Genomic DNA, 7,464 nt, shown 5'->3' with positions numbered 1-7,464 from the left:
CTGAGTCAACCTTTGGGTGTCTTGAGCGTGACGGCGGCGTAAACTTTGCCAAGCGTGGCTGAGAAACACCATAGCTGTGGTTTCTCTTCCATAAAAATACCCAGAAGGACTTAAAAGTGTATTGACAGGTGCCCCGTGGGGACTCGTCAGAGACATTTGGAAGAAGATTCTAGTTGGCTTGAGAGAGATGACCTCTTCCAAACTGGTTTACCAACTCGTGTATGAGAATCAAGGGTTAACGCAGAAAGGTTTTTGGTGGCCACGCGCTCACGGGAACTGTATCTGGAGAAGCTTTCTTTGGAGGCGAATCCATGCGAGGTCCAGAACACTGGACTGTCCGTTGCTGCGTGTCACTACCTTACTTCACAGTATGGACTCACTGTCATCTGTGAGTCATTGCAACTCAAGTGTGTCAGGACAACTCACCGTTTTGTGACACAGAACACTTTATTCCATGAGAAAGCCTTCAGAAGCATCCTAGTTCTGGAAATGAATGCAGTGTTTTGGACCCTCTCCCAGGGTCACTGTTGGTGGCAACCTCAAGGATAATTAAAGCCAGATGTTGGTGGCTGTATTAAAGAGGAGATGTAATTTTTTTTTGATGTTTGAATGGTTTATTTATTGCTTTCCAGGTGGTTACAGTGGTAAAGAATCCACCTACCAAGCAGGAAACCCGGATTTGATCCCTGGGTTGGGAAGATCCCCTGGAGTAGGAAATGGCAACCCACTACAGTATTCTTAAATGGGAAATCCCATGCATAGAGCAGCCTGGTGGGCTACAGTCCATGGGGTCACAAAGAGTCGGACAAGACTGAGCAACTAAGCATGCCTGTATTTACTAGGAATCAGGACGAGTCCCTGTCCATACCTAGCTCTCAACCTCAAATGCCTGTGCCTACTATGACATGGCTTCTAGCACAAGTCACTTCTCCCAAAGCCTCCACTCTACTCACCATACATACCATGCTCTAGAGTGCGAAAAAGGGAATTGCATGGCAAGGGCTTGTTCCTTCAAATCTTCGATAGAATTAATTGATAAAAAGCTATTGACTGTTGCAGATCCTAGTTCCAAAAAAGCTATAAATGACATTTCTAGAACTCTAGAACAATTGAGAAATACTGAATATGAAATGTTTATTAGAGCTAGTGTTACAAAATAATGAATGATGCAGATAAATTTATTGATATTTATTTATGGATAACACTTTTGGTTATGTTGGAAAATATCTTTATTAATAGAAAATTTGTGCTCAAGAATTTCGGAGGGAAGTGTCGTGATATCTACCACATGATTTCAAATGCTTCAAAAAAGATAGATGCCAGACAGTGGATGTGTCCCCTCAAATTCATGAATTGACACCTAATCCCCTTTCACCATGTGAAGATGCAGGGAGAAGAGGGCAGTCTGTGAGCAGGATGTGGGCTCTCATCAGACACAGAATCTGCTGTTGTCTTGAGCTTAAGCTTCCCAGACTCCACAACCCTGAGAAATAAATGTTTGTTGTTTAAGCCGCACAGTCCATGGTATTTTGTTATAGCAACTCAGATACTGAGACAATAGATAGATAGCAAAATAGCAAAATGGTAACAACATCAATGTGACAAGTATACCACTGTTCAGTGAGTCTTTTTCTGTACCTTTGGAAATAATCATAATGTAAAGTTGAGGAGGTTGACTTTTTTTTCCACAAAAAGTCAGATGTCAGGTGCTGAGTGTATTTTTAAACTAAGGCAATGGCACCCCACTTCAGTACTCTTGCCTGGAAAACCCCATGGACAGAGGAGCCTGTTAGGCTGCAATCCATGGGGTTGCTAAGTGCCGGGCACGACTGAGCGACTTCACTTTCACTTTTCACTTTCATGCATTGGAGAAGGAAATGGCAATCCACTCCAGTGTTCTTGCCTGGAGAATCCCAGGGACGGGGGAGCCTGGTGGGCTGCCGTCAATGGGGTCGCACAGAGTCGGACACGACTGAAGTGACTTAGCATAGCATACATGCTAAGGGGCTTCCTTGGTGGCTCAGATGGTAAGGAATCTGTCTGCAATGCAGGAGACCAGGTTCAATCCCTGGAGATTGAATCTCCAGGAAGATTCCCTGGAGAAGGAAATGGCAACCCACTCCAGTTTTCTTGCCTGAAAAATCCCATGGACAGAGAAGCCTGGCAGGCTACAGTCCATGGGGTCATAAAGAGTTGGACATGACTGAGTGACTAACACTTTCACTTTTCACTTTTATACATGCTAAAGGAGAAATTACTTAATAAGATAATCAAGACAGAATAGGTCCTGATCCTTATCCTGCAAAACTGTGCATAAGCTGTGTTTTCCTTCAGTGCTGTACACAAGAACAGGCTGAAGAAAAAATGGCTGCCTATTCTTTGAACTAGAAGCCACACCAAGAATTCTTCTTTGGATTGAGAGAGTTTAATAGTGTCAGTATTTTTAATGGTACTTTAATGGTAAGCTGAATGTGATCAGTATACAAAGTATTTTTTAACTATTTAAATTTTTCTAAATTTTGAAATAATTTCACATAAAAGTTGCAAATATGTTACAATAACCTTTTCCCAAACCATTTGAGAGTCAACTATCAACTCAGAATACTTTGGTGAATATTTTATGTACAAGGACACTCTCCTAAACAGTCCCAATGTGACCAACAAAATTGAGAAATTAACATGGTATTACCACCTTCTAATTCTCACATGCCATTAAAATTCTACCAATTGTCCCAATAATGTCCTTTATGGCAAAAGAATCTAGTCCCAAATCATGTTACAATTAGTTGCCGTACCTCCTGTATGTAATATGTGCAATATTAAACCTGTCAATCTGTCCTCTGCACAGACCCCTCCTCATCCATCCCTCCCTAACACCCCTTGGCCAGCCATGGCAGTCACTGCATCCTTCACTGTCCCCACCCTGCTCTCGTCCTGAAACCCCTCACAGTGATGCCCCCACTAAATAGTTTAAACTATTTACAAAGGCTGAAAAGATGAAAATCATCTGACAAAGGAATGAAGTTGTGCTGAACGAATCACTATTTAGGTTTTAGACCCAATTTACAGTGGATGGTATTGTTTTTTAAAAAATGAAATGTATAAGAAAAAGAAGAGACGTGAATATCAAATTTCTGCAAAGGTAAAGATTAGCAAGATTTAATAAATAATATAGAAGATATCATAAAAGAAAGATTAACAGAGTCCATTAAAATGTAAAATTCCAAAGGTAAAAAAATAACATGTTTTTTAAAAGCTAAAAGCTTGGTATCTTTATGTGAATAGAAATTTATTAAACATTAAGACACACAACATGGATGAATCTCAAGAACATAATATTGAGTTAAAGAAGTGAGTCAGAAAATACAGTAAGATTCAGTTGATAACATTTCAAAACATCTAAAACCAAACAGTACACTGTAAATAAGTTAAGGACACAAATATAATAAAACTCTAAAAAGAAGCAAAAAGTGAGAAATAGTTTCCCTTTGAGAGGGGTTAGAATCAGGAAGTGCATAGGGAGCTTCAGACTGGCAGAGATATAAAAATGTTTGTTGTATAGTCATTCTGGTTACATACCATACATACATACATACATACCTTACACATATATATGTGTGTGTGGGGGTGTGTATTCTATTATGTAATTGATCTTCAGTGGCCTCAGAATGCAACTTCTTGAAACGGGGCTTCGGTTCCTGGCCAGAGATTGCAGTCTGGGCGCCGTGATGAGAACACTGAATCCTAGCCACTAGACTAGTGGTCAATAACAAGGTCCTGGCTCTTCAGCTTTGCAAAAGAAGAATCCCCATAAAGAAGGAAAGTAGCAAAACAAGTCAAGTGTTAATTAGAAGGAAAAGAGTACAGTACGTGAGGATAGACACATGGGTGGGCTCGGAGAGTTGCACTCTCATGGTAGTTTGAATCACTTTTATGGGCATTTCTTCCAGGTTTCCTTTGGCCAATCTTTTTTTCTTTTTACAAATTTATTTATTTGCCTGTGTTGGGTCTTAGTTGCAGCATGCAGGATCTTTGTTGTGGTGGGATCCAAAGTGCATGGGCTCAGTAGTTGTAGCCTGTGGGCTCTCTAGTTATGGTGCATGGGCTTAGGGCCCCACAGCATGTGGGATCTTAATTCCCTGATCAGGGATTGAACCCATGTCCCCTGCATTGGAAGGTGGATTCTTAACCACTAGCCCATCAGGGAAGTCCTTGCCCAATCATTTTGATTTGCCTGGTTCAGAGTCCATATTTGGTATATATCAGTGTCCTTCCATATGTTCACATGCCTCTCTTAGCCAAGGTAGATTCTACCGAAGAGGCCTATGGGAAATTAGTATCACTTAGCATCACTCCCTTTTTGACTTCCAAGAAGTCTTTCTATGCCTGTGTGGTTGGGGAAGTCTCCTGACTTCAAGAATGAGAAATATATGGTTTCTTATCTTCTATCTGGCCAGGGCTCATCCTCCTCCCTCAATTGTCCTGTTATTTTTGTCTTGGAGAATCTACTCTGGTGGCAGGGGGGGATCTACCTCCTGCCTCACAATTATTCTATCTAATCCATATTCAATAAAAGTAATTAAAAAAATAAGATCTTTCATAGGTAAAATGAATAAAGGGTATGAGTAAATGATTCCATTGGCCAGGCAGAACAAATGGCCGGCCCTGAAGTAAAAATTGTCTGGGTTCAAATTTTGGCTCCACCATGTATTAGCAACTCATCTAATCTTTTCTTATGTATGTTCTTATTGGATACACAGAGACAGTAACAGTACTATATTAGCTTAGGCTGCCATAACAATATAGCCCAGACTGAGTGTTTTAAACAACAGAAGTGTATCTTCTCACAGTTCTGAAGGCTAAAAGTGCAAGGCCAAGGTCCCACTGAATTCAGTTTCTGATAAGGACTCTCTTCCTGGCTTTGTGGAAGTTTTCTTCAGATTGCATTAAAGCAGCCCTGACAGCCAGGAGATGGCCTGGCACTGATAGCCAGGTCACAATGTTCAGTCAGTTCAGTCGCTCAGTCGTGTCCAACTCTGCAACCCCACGGACTGCAGCACGCCAGGCCTCCCTGTCCATCACCAACTCCCAGAGTTTACCCAAACTCATGTCCATTGAGTCAGTGATGCCATCCAACCATCTCATCCTCTGTCATCCCCTTCTCCTCCTGCCCTCAATCTTTCCCAGCATCAGGGTCTTTTCCAAAGAGTCAGCTCTTTGTATCAGGTGGCCAAAGTATTGGAGTTTCACCTTCAACATCAGTCCCTCCAATGAACACCCAGGACTGATCTCCTTTAGGATGGACTGGTTGGATCTCCTTGCAGTCCAAGGGACTCTCAAGAGTCTTCTCCAACACCACAGTTCAAAAGCATCAATTCTTCGATGCTTAGCTTTCTTTATAGTCCAACTCTCACATCCATACATGACTACTGAAAAAACCAGAGCCTTGACTAGACGGACTTTTGTTGACCAAGTAATATCTCTGCTTTTTAATATGCTGTGTAGGTTGGTCATAACTTTCCTTCCAAGGAGTAAGCATCTTTTAATTTCACGGCTGCAGTCACCATCTGCAGTGATTTTGGAGCCCCCAAAAATAAAGTCAGTCACTGTTTCCACTGTTTCCCCATCTATTAGCCATGAGTGACAGGACCAGATGCCATGATCTTAGTTTTCTGAATGTTGAGCTGTAAGCCAACTTTTTCACTCTCCTCTTTTACTTTCATCAAGAGGCTCTTTAGTTCTTCTTCACTTTCTGCCATAAGGGTAGTGTCATCTGCATATCTGAGGTTATTGGTATTTCTCCCAGCAATCTTGATTCTAGCTTGTGCTTCTTCTAGCCCAGCGTTTCTCATGATGTACTCTGCATATAAGTTAAATAAGCAGGGTGACAATACACAATGTTCTGTCAAACCTAAAAAATTTCATACAACACCAGGGTTAAACAAAGCCACTCTGTGACCATGGTGAATGAAAGTCACTCAGTCATGTCCAATTCTTTATGATCCCATGAACTGTATGTAGCCTGCCAGTCTCTTCTGCCCATGGAATTCTCCTGGCCAGAATATTGGAGTGGGTAGCTTTTCCTTCTCCAGAGGATCTTTCCAACCCAGGGATCAAACCCAGGTCTGCTGCACTGCGGGCAGATTCTTCACCATCTGAGCCACCAGGGAAATCCAAGAATACTGGAGTGGGTAGCCTAAACCTTCTCCAGAGGATCTTCCTGAACCAAGAATAAAATCAGGGTCTCTCGCATTGCAAGAGGATTCTTTACCAGCTGAGCTAACAGGGAAGGCCGTGGTAGAGCAAGACAAAATCAAGGCCATTCCATAGTCACGTCTGCATGCTTGGTTGTATCTGACTCTTTGTGACCCTATGGACTATAACCCACCAGGCTCCTCTGTCCATGGAATTCTCCAGGCAAGAATACTGGAGTTGGTTGTTATTTCCTTCTCCAGCAGACCTTCCCAACCCCCAGGGATTGAATCCAGGTCTCCTGCATTGCAGGCAGAGATTCTTTACCATCTGAGTAACTAGTGCCTCTTTAAAAAAATACTAAAAAGTACTCAGTTTCTCTCAGAATAAAAGAAATCACTCTGAAATATCATTTTCACCTGCTAGATTGACAAAGTACAAACATTTGATAACACATTCTGTTGACAAATCTGTTGGGCATACAGGAACTCTCATGGTGACAGTGTAAAGTAATATGACACTTCTGCGATAGCTGTAAAAAATCACAAAATGCAGATACAGCAATTCCATTTCTGGGCTTTTTCCTATGTATTTAATTGCATGCATGCAAAAAACATGCTGTTATTCACTGGAGAATTATTTGCATCATCAAAAATTGAAAATAAATGTTCGTCAGTGATGGCCTGGGTAAATAAACTATGCCCATCTACCTACTGGCATTCTAGGCTGAATGTTTTTTTAAGAATGAGAGGAAGATTTCTATGTTATATACCTATCAACTATACTTTAATTTTTAAAAAAAAAAAGAGTGAGAAGGAGTAACACGAACAAAAATGGCAGAGTAGGGAATTCTGAAAGTCTGACCTTTACAAAAGCAACAATTAAGCTGGCAAAAACGATCAGGACCTACTTATTCAGAACTCTGGAATCCAACTGAAAGTTTACAATAGTCAGGGGAATGCTTAATTAAGAAAAAGCAGCTGAGTCTCAGTAAGAGAGCTTTGTGACATTTTCATTTACTCCTCAGGTACCACCCCCTGCTTCAGAATAACCCACATCCCTACTATTAGAGGGATCCCTACTATTGTCCGTCCCTACTATTAGAGGAGTCGCACAGAACTTATTAAAGAAATGTGGGTTTTGTTTTGACCTGCCTTGGCGGCTCCTTGAAGGAACATCTCAAGGATTTGCCTTATTTCACCTAACTCAAAACTCTGCTAGGACTCTACCTAAACAGAGGGGAAGAGGGTAGGATTTATGGAAAACATTTGA

This window comes from Bos indicus, chromosome 1 (genome assembly GCF_029378745.1).
Source record: "Bos indicus isolate NIAB-ARS_2022 breed Sahiwal x Tharparkar chromosome 1, NIAB-ARS_B.indTharparkar_mat_pri_1.0, whole genome shotgun sequence".
Taxonomy (NCBI): domain Eukaryota; kingdom Metazoa; phylum Chordata; class Mammalia; order Artiodactyla; family Bovidae; genus Bos; species Bos indicus.
The sequence above is the reverse complement of the archived record's forward strand: the minus strand, read 5'-3'. Positions refer to the sequence as shown.